The sequence below is a fragment of the Schistocerca cancellata genome, chromosome 1 (genome assembly GCF_023864275.1).
Source record: "Schistocerca cancellata isolate TAMUIC-IGC-003103 chromosome 1, iqSchCanc2.1, whole genome shotgun sequence".
In the NCBI taxonomy this organism is placed as follows: domain Eukaryota; kingdom Metazoa; phylum Arthropoda; class Insecta; order Orthoptera; family Acrididae; genus Schistocerca; species Schistocerca cancellata.
In genome coordinates, this window is record NC_064626.1 from 1,139,434,206 (window position 1) to 1,139,454,850 (window position 20,645).

The 20,645-nt window shown below is 40.1% G+C and overlaps 1 protein-coding gene across 2 annotated transcripts in view; it reads right to left on the reverse strand.

Annotated features, from left to right (window-relative positions):
- Positions 1-6,500, reverse strand: part of LOC126092853 (phytanoyl-CoA dioxygenase, peroxisomal-like) — an 85,035-nt gene extending 78,535 nt beyond the window's left edge. Inside the window, exon 1 of one of the 2 annotated variants that reach the window (XM_049908593.1) lies at positions 6,482-6,500. The gene's annotated coding sequence lies outside the window, so the exon portion shown is untranslated. Of the gene's footprint in view, positions 1-5,669; positions 5,997-6,481 lie in introns of those variants that run through there. The other variant, XM_049908586.1, reaches the window with a different exon arrangement.
- Positions 6,501-20,645: the final 14,145 nt, after the last annotated feature.

Below are 20,645 nucleotides of genomic sequence, written 5' to 3' on the forward strand. Positions count from 1 at the left end.
ATTGTGGCCAAGATAGACACAAAGCCCATGCCTACTACAGTAGTACAAGTTTATATGCCAACTACCTCTGCAGATGATGAAGAAATAGATGAAATGTATGACGAGGTAAAAGAAATTATTCAGGTAGTGAAGGGAGACAAAAATTTAATAGTCATGGGTGACTGGAATTCGTCAGTAGGAAAAGGGCGAGAAGGAAACATAGTAGGTGAATATGGATTGGGGGTAAGAAATGAAAGAGGAAGCCGCCTTGTAGAATTTTGCACAGAGCATAACTTAATCATAGCCAACACTTGGTTCAAGAATCATAAAAGAAGGTTGTATACCTGGAAGAATCCTGGAGATACTAAAAGGTATCAGATAGATTATATAATGGTAAGACAGAGATTTAGGAACCAGGTTTTAAATTGTAAGACATTTCCTGGGGCAGATGTGGATTCTGACCACAATCTATTGGTTATGAACTGCAGATTGAAACTGAAGAAACTGCAAAAAGGTGGGAATTTAAGGAGCTGGGACCTGGATAAACTGAAAGAACCAGAGGTTGTAGAGAGTTTCAGGGAGAGCATAAGGGAACAATTGACAGGAATGGGGGAAAGAAATACAGTAGAAGAAGAATGGGTAGCTCTGAGGGATGAAGTAGTGAAGGCAGCAGAGGATCAAGTAGGTAAAAAGACGAGGGCTAATAGAAATCCTTGGGTAACAGAAGAAATATTAAATTTAATTGATGAAAGGAGAAAATATAAAAATGCAGTAAATGAAGCAGGCAAAAAGGAATACAAACGTCTCAAAAATGATATCGACAGGAAGTGCAAAATGGCTAAGCAAGGATGGCTAGAGGACAAATGTAAGGATGTAGAGGCTTGTCTCACTAGGGGTAAGATAGATGCTGCCTACAGGAAAATTAAAGAGACCTTTGGAGAGAAGAGAACCACTTGTATGAATATCAAGAGCTCAGATGGCAACCCAGTTCTAAGCAAAGAAGGGAAGGCAGAAAGGTGGAAGGTGTATATAAAGGGTTTATACAAGGGCGATGTTCTTGAGGACAATATTATGGAAATGGAAGAGGATGTAGATGAAGACGAAATGGGAGATAAGATACTACGTGAAGAGTTTGACAGAGCACTGAAAGACCTGAGTCGAAACAAAGCCCCGGGAGTAGACAACATTCCATTTGAACTACTGATGGCCTCGGGAGAGCCAGTCATGACAAAACTCTACCATCTGGTGAGCAAGATGTATGAGACAGGCGAAATACCCTCAGACTTCAAGAAGAATATAATAATTCCAATCCCAAAGAAAACAGGTGTTGACAGATGTGAAAATTACCGAACTATCAGTTTAATAAGTCACAGCTGCAAAATACTAACGCGAGTTCTTTACAGACGAATGGAAAAACTGGTAGAAGCCGACCTCGGGGAAGATCAGGTTGGATTCCGTAGAAATGTTGGAACACGTGAGGCAATACTGACCTTACGACTTATCTTAGAAGAAAGATTAAGAAAAGGCAAACCTACGTTTCTAGAATTTGTAGACTTATAGAAAGCTTTTGACAATGTTAACTGGAATACTCTCTTTCAAATTCTGAAAGTGGCAGGGATAAAATACAGGGAGCGAAAGGCTATTTACAGTTTGTACAGAAACCAGATGGCAGTTATAAGAGTCGAGGGGCATGAAAGGGAAGCAGCGGTTGGGAAGGGAGTAAGACAGGGTTGTAGCCTCTCCCCGATGTTATTCAATCTGTATATTGAGCAAGCAGTAAAGGAAACAAAAGAAAAATTCGGAGTAGGTATTAAAATTCATGGAGAAGAAGTAAAAACTTTGAGGTTCGCCGATGACATTGTAATTCTGTCAGAGACAGCAAAGGACTTGGAAGAGTAGTTGAACGGAATGGACAGTGTCTTGAAAGGAGGATATAAGATGAACATCAACAAAAGCAAAACGAGGATAATGGAATGTAGTCGAATTAAGTCGGATGATGCTGAGGGAATTAGATTAGGAAATGAGACACTTAAAGTAGTAAAGGAGTTTTGCTATTTGGGGAGTAAAATAACCGATGAAGGTCGAAGTAGAGAGGATATAAAATGTAGACTGGCAATGGCAAGGAAAGCGTTTCTGAAGAAGAGAAATTTGTTAACATCGAGTATAGATTTAAGTGTCAGGAAGTCGTTTCTGAAAGTATTTGTGTGGAGTGTAGCCATGTATGGAAGTGAAACATGGACGATAAATAGTTTGGACAAGAAGAGAATAGAAGCTTTCGAAATGTGGTGCTACAGAAGAATGCTGAAGATAAGGTGGGTAGATCACGTAACTAATGAGGAGGTATTGAATAGGATTGGGGAGAAGAGAAGTTTGTGGCACAACTTGACCAGAAGAAGGGATCGGTTCGTAGGACATGTCCTGAGGCATCAAGGGATCACAAATTTAGCATTGGAGGGCAGTGTGGAGGGTAAAAATCGTAGATGGAGACCAAGAGATGAATACACTAAACAGATTCAGAAGGATGTAGGTTGCAGTAGATACTGGGAGATGAAGAAGCTTGCACAGGATAGAGTAGCATGGAGAGCTGCATCAAACCAGTCTCAGGACTGAAGACCACAACAACAACAACTCAAGGCCAGGCAGGGGGGGGCTGCGCCCCCCCCCCCCTGACCCTCCCCCCCCCCCGCCAAAAAAAAACTCCCAACCTAACCTCGTATTCAGGGCTACGCTACAGATCAATGTGTAGGTCAATCAAAAGATAAAAAAAAAGAAACAAATAAAAAAAAGAAAAAAACAATATTGATTCATTAGACATAACGAGTAGCGACAAAACATATAGACCATAAAGATTGAACAATCTAATGGCAAACTGATAAAAGCCTCATAGACGACGTTAAAACAAAAAGTACAGTAAAAAGGTAAACTATATATTACAGGCCCTAAAACTCCCACTAAGGTAACGTCAACGAGGCAACATCTACAAACATGCCACACTCACAAGCCAAACTCCGCGCCGTAATGACGTCACACACCACAACACCCTTACGTCACGGGTCAAAGCCGACGCGTGAGATCGGATGTTTCTGTTGACCCTTATTTTTATACTGTTCTCCCAGTGATAATTTAGAGGTATTCTTTTCAAAACTTATACAAAGCCTAGAACTAGCATTGATTATGAAACATAATATCCTTTTGTGAGGGGACTTTAACACAAATACAGCTAAAACAGATGACACCAATAACACATTTCTGAATATCCTATGTAGTTTTGGGATGTCATCTCTAGTCAGCTGTGCAACAAGAATAATCACACATTCATCATCTACCATTGACCATCTAGCTACAGATATAGGCAGAGAAAACTGAGATGTACTTGTTAAAACTCTGGTACTGTCAGACCATCTATGTCAGATTATGAAAGTAAAAGCTTGTGTAAAAAAAGAATAAAAACTGCATGTATATAAAATAGTCTACTCTCCATCAATTTTGCAAGAATTTTCCTCGCAGTTAATACATGAAAGTTGGAAAGGAGTTAATACAGAAACTGAAGTGAATTGGAAATTCTCCAATTTCATGTCTGAGCCTGAACTAAAATTTGAATAAACATTCCTGAAAGCAATAATTCCAATTACCTATTGGAACACACACCAAAAATAAATGGATTACTCAAAATGAATTAGACGATCTGCTCAAACTTGTAAATAACTTAACTCCATTAAAAATGACAATAGTGACCAGATTTTTTGCACTAGTACAAAAACAACAAAAGGATCTACAGGAAGGTACTCAATACTGAAAAAAAAAATCAGCCAATGATAGGTTGATAAATTTAGCCAATAATAAAAGCTGCATGAGCCATAGTGAAACAAGTAACAGGAACATGAAGGAGAGGTGTACAAACACACAAATCAAGAACAAGGAAAACTTAGCAAGTAACCCTAAAGAATTAGCAAATCATGTGAATACCTACTTTAGCAGTATTGCAACAAAATTACAGAAAAATCTTCCAAAAAGTGTTAATCAATCAACACCGTAGCATATAGCTAACTCAGTGGTATTGCTTCCAACTGTGGAGGACAAAGTATGGTATGTTGTAAGGCAATCAAAGAACAAAAACTTGGCAAATTTATAATGAAATCCCAATTTGGGTGCTGAAAAAGTACATAAACGGTATCAAAGCTCCACTAACAGAAATCATAAATGAATCTTTCAAAACTGGTTGCTTACCTGACTATCTGAAACAAGCAAAAATTTTAGCAGTTCACAAGAAAGGTGATGTAGAAAACTTAGAGAACTACAGACCATGAGAAAAGCTATGTAACTGGCCTGTCTAAGACATTTGATACAGTTGATCACCAGAAACTGTTGCATATGTTAGAGGTACTAGGAGTAAGGGGAGAGGTTAACAAATGGTTTCGTTCATATCTAGAAAACACAGTACAGTCAGTAGAGATCACACGTCTCCAGTGGATCAAAGTACAATAAGAAACATATCTCGGATCCACAATATATCAATATTGAGGTCCCTCAAGGAAGTGTAGTGGGCCCAATATTGTTTTTGGTACACATAAATGATTTCCCACAACATATCAGCCATGGAGACCCATTGTTTGCTGATGATAGCAACATATTAATCACCAGTAAGACATCAGCACAAATGCTGGAAAATTCTACTGAAGTGCTGAGGGAGGTCTACAAATGGCAATAAGAAAGCAGAGTAACCCTCAACATAAAGAAAACAAATACAATATACTTTAGAATGAATGACTAATAATTTACATTTTGGTAATGTATAACATGACCACATCTACACAATGAAAATTGTTGACAGATGGATTAAGAAAGAAATAAAGATATTTAACGTATGTCAACAGCATTTTTAATTAAATGCTTCCTATAATGTGAATAAATATTTTCAACAAAAGCATTATAACCCAGATTATGACTACCAACAAGAAGAAAACAAGCAGAATGCAAATGTAATCAGATTTCTTGCAGTTTTTATTTAAGTAGCATATATGAATCATAGCCCAGAATTTCGGAAAACAGAGCACTTAACAGTGTCAGCTATGTAGTAATTATGGATAATGCAACCTCAGATCGACAACACAGGAAAGGGAGCTCACCAAAAGAGTTGGAATGTTCAAGACATCAAATCAAATTGACTTACAGTAATTATCACTGCATTTGTCTGTGCTATCATTTAAAGTGAATATCAACTTGATCTGTTCAACAAGACCATTGATGAATTTATTAATGTCACATATTTAATAAAGATATGTCATTTACACTTAGTTCTTCATGGGCTATGTCTGGCGTATGAACACACAATAAACATCAGTACTATACAACACCACAAGGTATCAACATTCATCACCTGCAGCTAGTGAATGACAATACATGACATGAACTGTTTATCATAGGGAAGATGGTCATTGTGGGTAAACAGTCTATGCAGCCAATATAACAACATTAAACAATCTTGGACGGTTTGCTGTGCAAACTATAACCATGCAAAGAAAGTTGTTAGATTGGATTCTCAGCGATTTATTCGCGTTTAAGTTACTACGTCTATGAGCATAAAATGCACATTTCACATATACTGTGCAATATGAATAGATTAAGAGCATTAAAACTATTGCTGTTCTACATGTGTACGATTACCGAATATAATGTCTTATATTACGTACCTATCTAAGTTGCTGCGACATAAACTTCTAAAATCTTGCTATTAATGTTGCCACAACTCGAGGAGCTATGACATTGACGGTTGTTGCAGTGTCACAGCACGACAGCAAAAACACTTCGTCCTTCTACCTTCGTACGCAACGATGTCTTTATAACTGGAAAGATGGTATCACACGCATACTGAAACAAACTATTCCCTGATAACGATAAGCCAGTCACCTACGTAGACATCTGATTACTTTGACAGCCACATTATCCAAAACAAACAATAAACACTCGAAGTTAACCTCTGGCCAACGATTGCCCTCTGGTCAAAGTTCATGCAAAGTTCACTGAAACAGCAGGGGATTGTATCAATAAAAGGCTTCCACAACTGCCTGTTGTACAGGTTTTAAAATAACAATAAAGAAAAAAAAGCTGTCAAGTAGACTGTGCTGTCAAGAGAGAACGCTTTCTTATTTCGACAACGTAGATATCTGCTCTCACTGTTTCGGAAATGTTACTATATAGTGAAAACACCAGTAGAACAAGGGTGTGGGAATAAGCTACCGACCAGTGAAGTGCATTATTTATTCCTCAGAAGAGTAACTTATTTTGAGAGTTGGATGTTTATTCTTTGTTTTTCTTTAGAGCTGTGTCTTCCCACTGTTACTGTTATCCAACTAAATAAATGTTTCATGTCTCGAAGTATATGAGGGTTTGATTTCTGAGCTACTTAACTGGTGGCCCCGAAAACAAGAACGGCTCAAGTCGCAATAACATTTTTCGAATTACATCCCTCAAACATGGAAGGTGCAAATAATTTTTTACAAACCATTGGTGACGAGATGCGGCAGCAGCTACAGGAGATTGAAGTTTTAGAACTGTCGGTAAGACGGACACGACGAGATCACAAACTCCAGCGATAATTGCCGTGCCGCTAGCGCACACCCACACCGAAAATTTTATGCGTGCAGGTTCATTCGTGTCAGCTGCGCCGCGTCTACAATTGCGGGTTCCTCCATTTACGCCCACACAACCGGACATAATGTTTGTGATCTTGGAAAACATTTTCGCAGAACAACGGATCACAGAAGGCCGTGAACAATTTACGCTGGCAATTAGCAATTTGGACCAGAGAGTGACGACAATAGTTTCCTGTGTGATTCTACACCCATCTCATCAACAAGCATACCTCACCCTGAAGACTTCCCTAATCACTCGCTGCAGGAAGTCTCCCGAGCAGAGACTTTCACAAGTTCTTTACCAGGAGAAACGTGAGAACAAAAACCAGTCGGAATTTTAGAAACATTTGCAAGCGATAGTGGACTGTAGGGTAGTACCTAATGAGCTGCTGCTACATATCCAGCGACAACAGCTTCCGTCTCGAGTACTGTTGACATTAATAACGTATGAAGGTCAAACGCTGGATAAATATTATTGTCATAGCAGTAGGTGACAAACATGCAACGGGGCTTTTGGAGGAGCCGAAGACGAATTATCTATAATCACGACATCGCTGGGGAACTCCGAGAGTTGCGGACCACACTGGGAAGAACTGTCAAGCAATTACAGAACTCTAGACGGTTCGGCGCCGATGCTACAAAGTGCACGAAACCTTGTGAGTACTCAAATGGCAAGGGCAGGGCGAATTAGGCGCTATGGACTGCGACACTCACAAACGGCGCCGTCGACGTAAGGACTAAGGAGAGTCTTATTGCAGCAACGCGCAGATAGACACACGGCAAAGGTAAGGCCCATGATGTCATGCTTACTACTTTTCCGACGAGTCGGGGCACGACATTGCGTCGGTTGCACGTGATTGATAAGATTCAGGCTTAAGATTTTTAATATACACTGATTCAGAGGTCAGCACCCTTCCAGTCACGGGCACAGTTAAGACGACGATGCAGGAGCCCTTACAGTCGTTAGCCGTGAACAGCTCCAGCATCAACACGTATAACGCAAAGATATGACGATAGACATTGGTTTTTCGACTCCGTACAATTGAAGTTTCGTGGTGGTAAACGTTACAGAACCCATATATAATTGATTATTTTCTGTCACACTTTTGCACTGGCCGTAGACATGGCAAACGTCTGCCTTATAGGCGGGACACAGTGTGACATGGTGAAGGTAACTCAGAAAAGTACTGAGGACACTGTAATAGGAGTAGTTAATGTTGCAAGTAAACAGTCCACCACACGTACATGGGTACAGCCAAGCTGTCTTATGCACAATACAGTAAATTACATAGACACGACACCAGGTCCACCGGTTTCAAAGCGCGTCCATAGAATAGCTCCAGAACGATTGGCTGAGACTAAGGCGATATTTGAGTATATGCTCCGTCCTGGTGTTATACGAAGATCAGACAGCCCATGGTCATACTCAACACACCTAGTGCGCAAAAAGGACGGCACATGGCGCTCCTGTGGCGATTGCCATAGCTGAAAGCAAGGACAGTCCCAGACAAGTACCCGAGACCTAATATCCAAGTTTACCTATTCTCTGGAGGTTGCGAAAGTTTTCTCAGTGTTGGCTTGCCGGAAATCTTACAATAAGATACCAGTGGCACATACCGATGTTACAAAGACAGCCGTTATTACACCTTTTTGTCTGTGAGTTTTTGTTTATGCCATTTTGTCTTAAAAATGCAGCCCAAACCTGGCAGAATTCATTGACAAAGTGTTACAAGGCTTACCATTTTGCTTTTTGTTTTAGATGACATATTAATATATTCAGCTGATGCACAAGTTAACGACAAGCAGAGGTTGTGTAACTATGGAGTGGTACTAAATGAAGGCAAGTGCGACAGGCTCAAAAGCGAAGTAACTTTCCTAGGCGACAAAGTTTCAGCCGATGGGATCCAACTTATGCCTGAAAAGATTGCCGCATTGCGTAATCTACCAAAGCCAATGGACTATAAAAAACTTAGACGATTTTTACGCACGGTAAATTTTTACCCCGTTATTTGCCGGCAACAGCTCAGTCACTACTAATGGACGCGCTTGCCAGTAAGAATGCCAAGGACAAGCGAATATCGCATTCGACACCAGAGAGGAGTAACGCTTTCAGCCAACTGCAAGCCAGCCTTGAAGACGCAACGTTGCTTGCCCTTCCTGTCCCGGGTACACCACTGAATATCGTGGCAGACGCCAGCCAGGTCGCGATTTTTTTTTTTTTTTTCACCGAAGCTACAGCATAGACAGACAAAATGAAGTGCTTACGGTAGGGAGTTACCGGCGATATACACTACTGGCCGTTAAAACTGCTACACCACGAAGATGACGTTCTACAGAAGCGAAAGTTAACCGACAGGAAGAAGATGCTGTGACATGCAAATGATTAGGTTTTCAGAGCATTCACACAAGACTGGCGCCAGTGGCGACACCTACAACGTGCTGACACGAGGAAAGTTTCCAAACGATTTCTCATACACAAACAGCAGTTGACCAGCGTTGCCTGGTGAAACGTTGTTGTGATGCCTCGTGTAAGGAGGAGAAATGCGCACCATCACGTTTCCGACTTTGATAAAGGTCGGATTGTAGCCTATGGCGATTGCGGTTTATCGTATCGCGACATTGCTGTTCGCGTTGGTTGAGGTCCAATGACTGTTAGCAGAATATGGAATCGGTAGGTTCAGGAGGGTAATACAGAACGCCGTGCTGGATCCCAACGGCCTCGTATCACTAGCAGTCGAGATTACAGGCATCTTATCCGCATGGCTGTAACGGATCGTGCAGCCACGTCTCGATCCCTGAGTCAACAGATGGGGACGTCTGCAAGACAACAACCATCTGCACGAACAGTTCGACGACGTTTGCAGCAGCACGGACTATCAGCTCGGAGACCGTGGCTGCGCTTACCCTTGACGCTACACCACAGACAGGAGCGCCTGCTATGGTGTACTCGATGACGAACCTGTGTGCACGAATGGCAAAACGTCATTTTTTCGGACGAATCCAGGTTCTGTTTATAGCATCATGATGGTCGCATCCATGTTTGGCGACATCGCTGTGAATGCACATTCGAAGCGTGTATTCGTCATCGCCATACTGGCGTATCGCCCGGCGTGATGGTATGGGGTATTGTATTGTATTGTATTGTATTCTATTTATTGGTCCAGTAAATCTTACATGTACAGTACAGCACATCAGATATTGGACAGGTCAAAGTATATCTTACAATTAAAACACTTTAGAAACTAGAAAATTATGTTCCCAAAATTTTACAGCACTTCATATACTGGGCAAGTCAATGTGTAAGTTATAATTAAACCACATTAGAAACTTGAAGTTTACAACTGAATACATGTATAAGCCAATATTAACGATTACAGTACTTGCATGATCCTCACTTAAGCTCTAAGGATTTTTGAGGAACTCTTCTACACTACGAATTGACATGTACACTGGAGAATTACATTCACAGAATTTTACTTCATATACTGGGCAAGTCAGTATACAACTTATACTTGAACCCCATTAGAAACTTGAGAATTACATTCAAATGTATTTATAGGCCAGTATTAATGGTTACAGTATTGGCATAATCATCACTTAGACTCTCGAGGATTTTGGAGGAACTCTTCCACGCTATAAAAGCAATGTGTCAACAAATATTCTTTTAATGCTGCTTTAAAAATTTTTACGTCAGTCTTTACTTTAATTTCTCTTGTCAATTTATTGTAGATAATTTTTCCATGGTGTAATGTTCCTTTTTGGCACAAACTGGTTTTTGTATGGAGTACATGAAAGTCAGTTTTCTGTCTTGTATTATGATGATGAACATTTTCATTTTTGGGGAGGATACTAGGATTTGTTATTGTATATTTCTTTATAAACATAGCACTTTCAAATAGGAAAATACATGGAAGGGGAAGAATCCTCATCCTTTTAAATAATGGTCTACATGGTTTGCTCCTTTTTATTCCAGCCATGATTCTCACTATTCTTTTTTGCATCCTGAAGAGTTTTAGGCAGGATGGCGAGTTACCCCAGAAAGTGATCCCATATTTTAGGACAGAACGTATATTAGAATAGTAAACTGTCATTAGACAGTCCTTATGACAGCAGTTTTCTAGCACTCTCATTAAATAACGCCCGGTACTTAGCTTCTTTAGTATGTTGTCAATGTGAGTTTCCCATCTAAGATTATCCTGTAGCCAGACCCCCAGAAATTTTGTATTAGGCACCCTTGCAATATCTGTGTCTGACATCTGAATTCTTATATCCTCTTCAGTGTTTCTCTTGACATTATGGAAATTTAATGCTACTGTTTTACTTTTATTTATTATTAGTTTGTTTTGGTTGAACCAGTTTACAACATTTGTTAATGCATCAGACAGTCTTGTCTGTAGCATCTCTGCAGTCTTCCCACTGACTAATATGCTTGTGTCATCTGCAAACTGGATAGTGCTATGGTACTGGTTGGTTGATGTTAGGTCATTTATATATATCAAAAATAGGATGGGGCCCAGTACCAAGACCTGCGGTACTCCATATTTTACTGCTTTATAATCAGAATAGTGTCTTGTTGATTTATTTTCTTTGTGAAAATGTATTTCTACTACTTGCTTGCAGTCAGTAAAATATGATCTAAGACAGTTGTTAGGCATACCTCTGATACCAATTCTTTCAGGCTTCTGCAGCAATAGGGTATGGTCTATGATGTCGAAAGCCTTAGACAGATCAAGGCATATGCCAGTTACTTTCTGTCCACTATCAATTTTTTCGAGTACTTCACCCAGAAATTCATATATTGCTGTTTCTGTTGATCGGCCTTTCCGGAAGCCATGTTGGGTTGTGGGTAATATTTTGCACTTTTCTAGAAAATCTAGCAACCTCTTATGAAATATTTTTTCTAGTATTATTGAAAATGTAGATAGCAAGGCAATATGTCTATAATTGGCTGTCTTCTTTCTTACCCTTTTTGAACTGTGGTTTCAGTTTCACTGTCTTTAAGCAGGAAGGAAAGACTCCATTTGTTAATGAACTGTTGAAAATGTGGGCTAATGGTATTGCAATGAGGCCACCCACATTTTTAATGACATAATCTGGAATCTCATCCACACCTGTTGAAAATTTTGTTTTTAACTATCTAATTGATAGTATAATTTCCTTGGGGTTGGTTGGAGTAAGAAATAGGGAGTTGCAGTTTCTATTTTGATTTGATGGTGTTGTAGCAGGATTTTTATTTGAAGATTTTATGTCAGAGAGTAATGTTTCACTAATATTTGCAAAGTATGTATTCGCAGTGGTTAGACACTGGACTCACATTTGGGAGGACGACGGTTCAATCCCGCGTCCGGCCATCCTGATTTAGGTTTTCCGTGATTTCCCTAAATCACTCCAGGCCAATGCCGGGATGGTTCCTCTGAAAGGGCACGGCCGACTTCCTTCTCCATCCTTCCCTAATCCGATGAGACCAATGACCATGCTGTCTGGTCTCCTTCCCCAAACCAACCAACCAACCAACCAAAGTATGTATTAAAAGCAATGACTACTTCTTCTGGATTTGTAATTTTTTTGCCATTTTGGATTACCTGGAGATTTACATTTTGGGAGGTCTCTTTTCCTACTTGTTCTCTGACTATCTTCCACATGGCTTTCATTTTGTTCCTGGCCATTTTTATATGGTGATCATTTGTTGTTTATTTAGCTTCTTCTATGACTTTGTGAAGCACTCTCTTATAATTCTTGAAATACACCAGAAATTCTTCTGTAACATTTTGTGTTTTTGAGATTTCATAAAGTCTCCTCTTTTCAGCATATGATATTTTAATGCCTTTCGTCAGCCATGTAACATTTCTTTCTCTAGTTTTCAATGTTTGGTTTTTAACTGAAAACATTGGTTACACGTCTCGGTCACCTCTTGTTTGCATTGACGGCACTTTGAACAGTCGACGTTATATTTCAGATGTATTACGACCCATGGCTCTACCCTTCATTCGATCCCTGCGAAACCCTACATTTCAGAAGGATAATGCACGACCGCATGTTGCAGGTCCTGTACGCCTTTCTGGATACAGAAAATGTTCGACTGCTGCCCTGGCCAGCACATTCTCCAGATCTCTCACCAATTGAAAACGTCTGGTCAATGGTGGCCGAGCAACTGGCTCGTCACAATACGCCAGTCACTACTCTTGATGAACTGTGGTATCGTGTTCAAGCTACATGGGCAGCTGTACCTGTACACGCCATCCAAGCTCAGTTTGACTTAAAGCCCAGGCGTATCAAGGCCGTTATTATGGCCAGAGGTGGTTGTTCTGGGTACTGATTTCTCAGGATCTATGCACCCAAATTGCGTGAAAATGTAATCACATGTCAGTTCTAGTATAATATATTTGTCCAATGAATACCCGTTTATCATCTGTATTTCTTCTTGGTGTAGCAATTTTAATGGCCAGTAGTGTATGAGAGTGAGAGACATTTTCGCCCTTACATTGAAGTGACAATCTTCACCGGTCATAAACCTATCATGTCAGCCTTCCACAACATCAGCGACAAATGTTCGCCACGGCAGTTCCGACACACGGAGTTCGTCAGCCTTTTCGCGAGTGTGCAGGTTAGTCAGCATCTTATATTACGACGACCTCACCACAGTACGAAAGAAAGATAAAGAGTTGCAAGACTTACTAACAGATCGACACACAGGATTGCCACTGGAACAAATAGAAGTGTTAGGAAGCAAGACCAAAATATGGTGCAATGTATCACAATAGAGGCCACGATCCTACATTACGCAGCGATTATGCAGCTTAGGACACCCAGGGTCAAACATCACTATCAAGTTGCTAACCGAGCAGTTTGTGCGGCCGTCGGGTAACAAGGATGCCAGGAACTGGAGCCGCTCATGCCTTCAGTGCCAGTGTTGTAAAGTAGGACAACATGTTCATGCAGAGGTCGGAAGGTTTGCTGGTTCGCAGGCAAGGTTTGGTCATGTTCAGCTCAAAATAGTGGGTCCATGTCTGTCCTCAGAGAGTTATAAATACTTATTCACGCCAGCAGACAGGTGCACAAGATGGACAAAGACTATACCAGTGACAGATGTAGCTACTGAGACAGTAGCAAAGGCATTTGTTGCACATTGGTTGGCACGTTGTGCATGACCCCTAGAAATTACTACAGATCAGGTTCGACAATTTGAGAGTAATCTATTTAGTGAACTGGCTAGACTGTGTGGATTCCAGCATGATCCCATACCTGTTATCACCCAGCAAGCAACGGGATGGTGGAAAGGTGGCACAGAACACTGAAGTTCAGAGTTGGATAAAGGTGCTACCACTAGTACTTCTAGGTTTACGGACTGCGCATAAGACGGATAAAGGTGCATCAGTGGTGGAGATGGTTTGCAGACAACCATTGAGAATTCTGGCAGACTATTTCACAATGGCACCACTACCACCACAAATGGAGCTACCACTGCTGGTACAGCACATTCGTGACCGTGTGGCAAAGATGAGAGAGTCACCAGTATCCCACCGTGGTGAACATCCAATCTTCATGCACAAAGCGTTGGTGGACTGCTCACCCGTCGTACTGCACACAGATGCCGTACAAGCTCCTCTACAACCTCCTCATACTGGGCCCTACCATGTACCGTGACATGATGGCCATGCTACAGACATCTCAAAAAATGGAAAAACTTTCATGGTGTCCACTGAGACAGTGAAACCAGCATGGATCTTACCATCGGCAATGCACGAAAGCACTCCTCCAGATCAGGACGACCGAGGGTCAGGCGAGCCTACACCCAGTCGAATTGAAAACACAATGGCGAGATACCAGAGGACTACAGAACAAATAGTCACACCTATGCTCACACCGACACAACTGGTCGTCTATACAAGAGCTGGATAACCAGTCAAAATCAAGTGTCCCTACATCCCAGGTGCTCGGCACTTCTTCGTTTGTTTGTTGTCCTCGATGCCGACGTACTGTGGTACTACACTGGCTGAAAATTGGGGTTTGAAATTTGGACGCTGACTACTGTAAATAATGTAGCCGATAGGTGCACAGTTGTGTTTCACAGCACTTTAATTTCACTGTTCACAACCCCACAATAATAAGCAGTTATATGTGCAGTGCACTATTGTTTAACTTTCGATAAGCCTCATTAATCGTTTTAAGGCAAACGTACACATACTGCTACCATAGTTTAATACTGAGTATCTACGAGCAGTAAAAACCTAACCACATAATTCATAGTTCTTTCGGAATAATCAGGTAAGTATGGAACAGTCACTGTCATTGCTTTAACATATGGTCTATTGGTGTAACACTTATTTCACTGTTAAGTTGATGTATTGTTGTTGTTCTAACCAACACAGGTTCCTCGTTTGAAATTCAGCTGTGGAGTGACTGTCTCGTGATCAAAAATCAGGCCCTTATATATCCTCACAATAATAGGTGCTGAAACTACACATTGTTTGAAGTCAAATTTACAGAAATTACAATTAAAATTTAACTCATGAAATTAACTGAATACATCGAAAAATTCGTTCCTTTCAACAGTTTCTTCTACTACAAGGTTTAGGCCGAATTATTTGTTTACTTCATGAAATTAACAAATATCGTTATGTAAAAAATACTTTTGACAAAACTGTTAATTAATTTTGAATTAATTAAGGGCTGGCTTCGCTAACATGTTTTCCAATAGAGCCAAATAGATACTTTAAGTTTACTAGAATTTCGTCTTCCAGACGTTTATAATTAGTACAGAATTTATATTTGCTTATATGTCAAGAATAGAATTTACATTACGAAACAATTACTGATTTCACCCTGTAACAAAAGATACTAATTAGGAATAGTTAAAATAAATAAGAACATCAATTAGCCGACATTCATAAAACTATGCACAAAATTAGATCTGGTGTTATATTCTTTAAAAGTGAAGGCCAACCTTACTCTTTTATGAAAATGCAGATTATATTCACGTATGTTAATGGTAATTAGTTCAAAAATGAAAAAAACGTATTTAAGTAGGCAGATGGCAAAACGAGAGGGAAAGAAAAAAATATCCCAGCTTGCTTCGTCACACAGTGAAGTGCATTGTTTACTCCTTGGAAGAGTAACTGATTTTGAGAGTTGAATATTTATTCTTTGATTTTCTTTAGAACTGTTTATTCCGACTTTAATCCAACTAAATAAATGTCTTGAAGTATATGTGAGTTTGATTTCTGACCTACAAGGGATACTAGAGTGACGTTCCAAACTCTCCCGTGGAAATGAACAAAGAAGAAACGGCACCAGTAGTGGTGCCCAGTTAGGTGGGCGGATGGAAAACAGTACCTCCTTCCCATCTTAACTTTTTTTTTTTGTAAAATGTAGAACTACACAAATAGAAGTAGGACGTTAAGGAGAACGCTCGTGAAAAAGACCACAAACGGAATTTGAAAAAAGTATTTTTGTACACAAAAGATAATTTCATGCTGATTACGAAAATATACAGTGTAAAGAAATTTTCGTTTTCTGTTTGTTCTTAAATTTAGTTTGAAAGTAATGTTGCACAAGTGCCTCTGACATTTTGAGTTGCGTCAGTTTACGTGATGTATTCTTCTTTTCCTTAAGCCGAATTTCCTCATTTAACAAAAGTAACGTCACACCAAGTAGCATGACAGCTGACAAGGCAGTGGTGGGTGTGCTGCTGTTTACAGATGCTCTTGTCAAACTTGGGGCTCTTTTTAATAAGGCGCCATCTGAGATCATTCGTACATACTGACTGATTTATTTATATTCCTGTGGTACGAAGTACATTGAATGATTTCATTAGTGGTTAATACAAAGGTTTTTATTCAGTCACGGTGCATTCACACGATGCCTTTTGTGTTCAACTTTGCATATGCACATAAATTTGCAACAGTGGAACAATGCATGCACATTTGGTCGTGCATTAAGTGCATTACTGCCCGCCTTTGGTGGGTATCTTTGTGCTTTGTAGCAGACGACAGGTAGCAGGGGCCCATATATATTAGATTGGTTACCATGTTGAGGTTATGTTGTAAAACGATTTATGTGCAATAATGTATGTTTACTCCAAAGGAAGCCCATGTAAGTTGATACCCTTCGATGATTACAGACAAAAGTCGTGTGAAATGCCACTTCTGAAGACTATTCGAATAAAAATTCGGTATGTGTTGCCCTGAGTGTCACGATTAGATGAAGTCTACCATCATATCTCTGTAAAGAATAAAATACCCTAAGTTTCAAAGTGGGATGACTGAGAATAATAAGCCAAAAATTTATAAAAAACTGTATGAAAACTGTGGGTGAATATTCATGCTATGGCGATTTACAAGCACAACTGCTGAGGAGCCTGACATCTGAACAAAAGAAGTGATAGGGTATGTGTAGTTCCTCGACAAACTCTTAAAAATAGTAATGAAGGACACTGATTAAGCAAATAATGCGAAACTGAAAAACACAGCCGCCATTCTAGTGGATTCTGGCGTCTATGAAATTCCCAAATCTGCAAAGTCCCAGGATGATAATCTACATATCATATTTCATGATTAAATACAAATGATGCATTGCAAGTAAATTAACCTTCACATAAGACTATGAACGCCCCTGAAGTATTTCTCAGTTTCAGAAACAATCACATTTATTTTCATTTATTGATTCGTTTTCTGTTGATCCAGTATGCAAGAGAATTGCATGGATATGGAATGAGTCACAATTATACATGAGAACAGTACTTATAGATCCTAACAGATACAAATTATAATATTGTATAGGAGCAAAATATGCTAATAATTACAAGCCTGGGCATTTCCTGCAATGAAAAGAGGTATAAAACAATCGAATAATAAATTACAATTATTCCACATTGAAGTCAATCCACACTGTCCATCATGTCACCATCACGTCATGGCAACATCACGTGAAGGTGTATTCACACTGCCCATGATGTAACGGAATGTCAAGCCATGTGGTCTCAACAAATATAGAAGGGAGACAGAAGTGCAAAACAACACAAATAAAGTGCATGGGTGCAAAAAACTGTCATTATGGTACAGAAGGGGAATTTCATACATCATACAAGGAGCTTGAGGAAGAGGAATCTGCATTTCATATTTTGGAAAGTGGAAGAATCAGCTTCTTCATTTGTTAGATCAAACTGCACCCAAAAATACTAAAAGGAAAGAGTTAAGAGCTACCATCACTTGCTGTGAAAATTTCCTTTAAGCTTGACTTTAGTTACTAGTCCAACGCAAATTTTTCTGCCTTACTCATATCTCCCTCAAATCTCCCCCAATACCTTTCCCTTAAAGATACATAGGTTTTCTTTACATGTTGTGTTTGGCTTTTAGTGTCTTATGTGGTCTGGGGTTAGATAGTGAAACCACACAAATATTGATGAATGATGAATGATAAAACGAAAATTTCTGTTCCGACACTGACAATGTTGAGTGTTTATGGAAAAAGTTCAAGGCAATCGTAAAATGCGTTTTAGACAGGTACGTGCCGAGTAAAACTGTGAGGGACGGGAAAAATCCACCGTGGTACAACAACAAAGTTAGGAAACTACTGCAAAAGCAAAGAGAGCTTCGCTCCAAGTTTAAACGCAGCCAAAACCTCTCAGACAAACAGAAGCTAAACGATGTCAAAGCTGCGTAAGGAGGGCTATGCGTGAAGCGTTCAGTGAATTCGAAAGTAAAATTCTATGTACCGACTTGACAGAAAATCCTAGGAAGTTCTGATCTTACGTTAAATCAGTAAGTGGCTCGAAACAGCATATCCAGACACTCCGGGATGATGAAGGCATTGAAACAGAGGATGGCACGCGTAAAGCTGAAATACTAAACACCTTTTTCCAAAGCTGTTTCACAGAGGAAGATCGCACTGCAGTTCCTTCTCTAAATCCTCGCACAAACGAAAAAATGGTTGACATCGACAGGATACCAATTCGATTCTACACAGAGTACGCGAAAGAACTTGCCCCCCTTCTAACAGCCGTGTACCGCAAGTCTCTAGAGGAACGGAAGGTTCCAAATGATTGGAAAAGAGCACAGGTAGTCCCAGTCTTCAAGAAGGGTCGTCGAGCAGATGCGCAAAACTATAGACCTATATCTCTGACGTCGATCTGTTGTAGAATTTTGGAACATGTTTTTTGCTCGAGTATCATGTCGTTTTTGGAAACCCAGAATCTACTATGTGGGAATCAACATGGGTTCCGGAAACAGCGATCGTGTGGGACCCAACTCGCTTTATTTGTTCATGAGACCCAGAAAATATTAGATACAGGCTCCCAGGTAGATGCTATTTTTCTTGACTTCCGGAAGGCGTTCGATACAGTTCCGCACTGTCGCCTGATAAACAAAGTAAGAGCCTACGGAATATCAGACCAGCTGTGTGGCTGGATTGAAGAGTTTTTAGCAAACAGAACACAGCATGTTGTTATCAATGGAGAGACGACTACAGACGTTAAAGTAACCTCTGGCGTGCCACAGGGGAGTGTTATGGGACCATTGCTTTTCACAATATATATAAATGACCTAGTAGATAGTGTCGGAAGTTCCATGCGGCTTTTCGCGGATGATGCTGTAGTATACAGAGAAGTTGCAGCATTAGAAAATTGTAGCGAAATGCAGGAAGATCTGCAGCGGATAGGCACTTGGTGCAGGGAGTGGCAACTGACCCTTAACATAGACAAATGTAATGTATTGCGAATACATAGAAAGAAGGATCCTTTATTGTATGATTACAGGATAGCGGAACAAACACTGGTAGCAGTTACTTCTGCAAAATATCTGGGAGTATGCGTGCGGAACGATTTGAAGTGGAATGATCATATAAAATTAATTGTTGGTAAGGCGGTTACCAAGTTGAGATTCATTGGGAGAGTCCTTAGAAATTGTAGTCCATCAACAAAGGAGGTGGCTTACAAAACACTCGTTCGACCTATACTCGAGTATTGCTCATCAGTGTGGGATCTGTACCAGGTCGGGTTGACAGAGGAGATAGAGAAGATCCAAAGAAGAGCGGCGCGTTTCGTCACAGGGTTATTTGGTAACCGTGATAGCGTTACGGAGATGTTGAACAAACTCAAGTGGCAGACTCTGCAAGAGAGGCGCTCTGCATCGCGGTGTAGCTTGCTCGCCAGGTTTCGAGAGGGTGCGTTTCTGGATGAGGTATCGAATATATTGCTTCCCCCTACTTATACCTCCCGAGGAGATCACGAATGTAAAATTAGAGAGATTCGAGCGCGCACGGAGGCTTTCAGACAGTCGTTCTTCCCGCGAACCATACGCGACTGGAACAGGAAAGGGAGGTAATGACAGCGGCACGTAAAGTGCCCTCCGCCACACACCGTTGGGTGGCTTGCGGAGTATAAATGTAGATGTAGAAGTAGATGCTTGCCGCAAACTGACGCGCACTAAATTATGAGAGCTGCTTAACAATAAATAGACCTGCCACAAATACATATTTAAACAAACAACTTGCAGCACCTGGAGGTTTCTCGATATTTAGTTAGGTAGCACTAAAAATGCCTGACAGCATACAAATAAATTCCACCTTCTAATCAATCTGATTCTACCCACAGTACTTATTTCACTTCAAGTTGCAGCCATACTGCAATCCATTTCATTGCAAAATTTTAAATATGGTACTGGTATCTATAAATATCTAATTTATAAGTGTAGCAGAGGGCAAGTAATTTAGTATGCTCATGTCATAAAATTTAGACTGATGTCTCATTGTTTCAATCAGTCTGTCGTCATTTATTACAAATTTTAACAAAATAAATAACGAAACGAAATAATTTACAGCAAATAATGAACAACGAATAATTGATATCAACCACGAAAACCAAAATTAATCGAAATATGGAGCTGCAGATAACTTCGTAGTTGGGGCAATCACAGCCACAATTATTCATCTTGGGTATTAATACTGCTTCAACTGTATTTAGTCCTTTATTACTGGATCACAACCAGTTTTGTGGCACAAAAAGCCACATCTTCAGGTGAACATATGATTAAAACATCA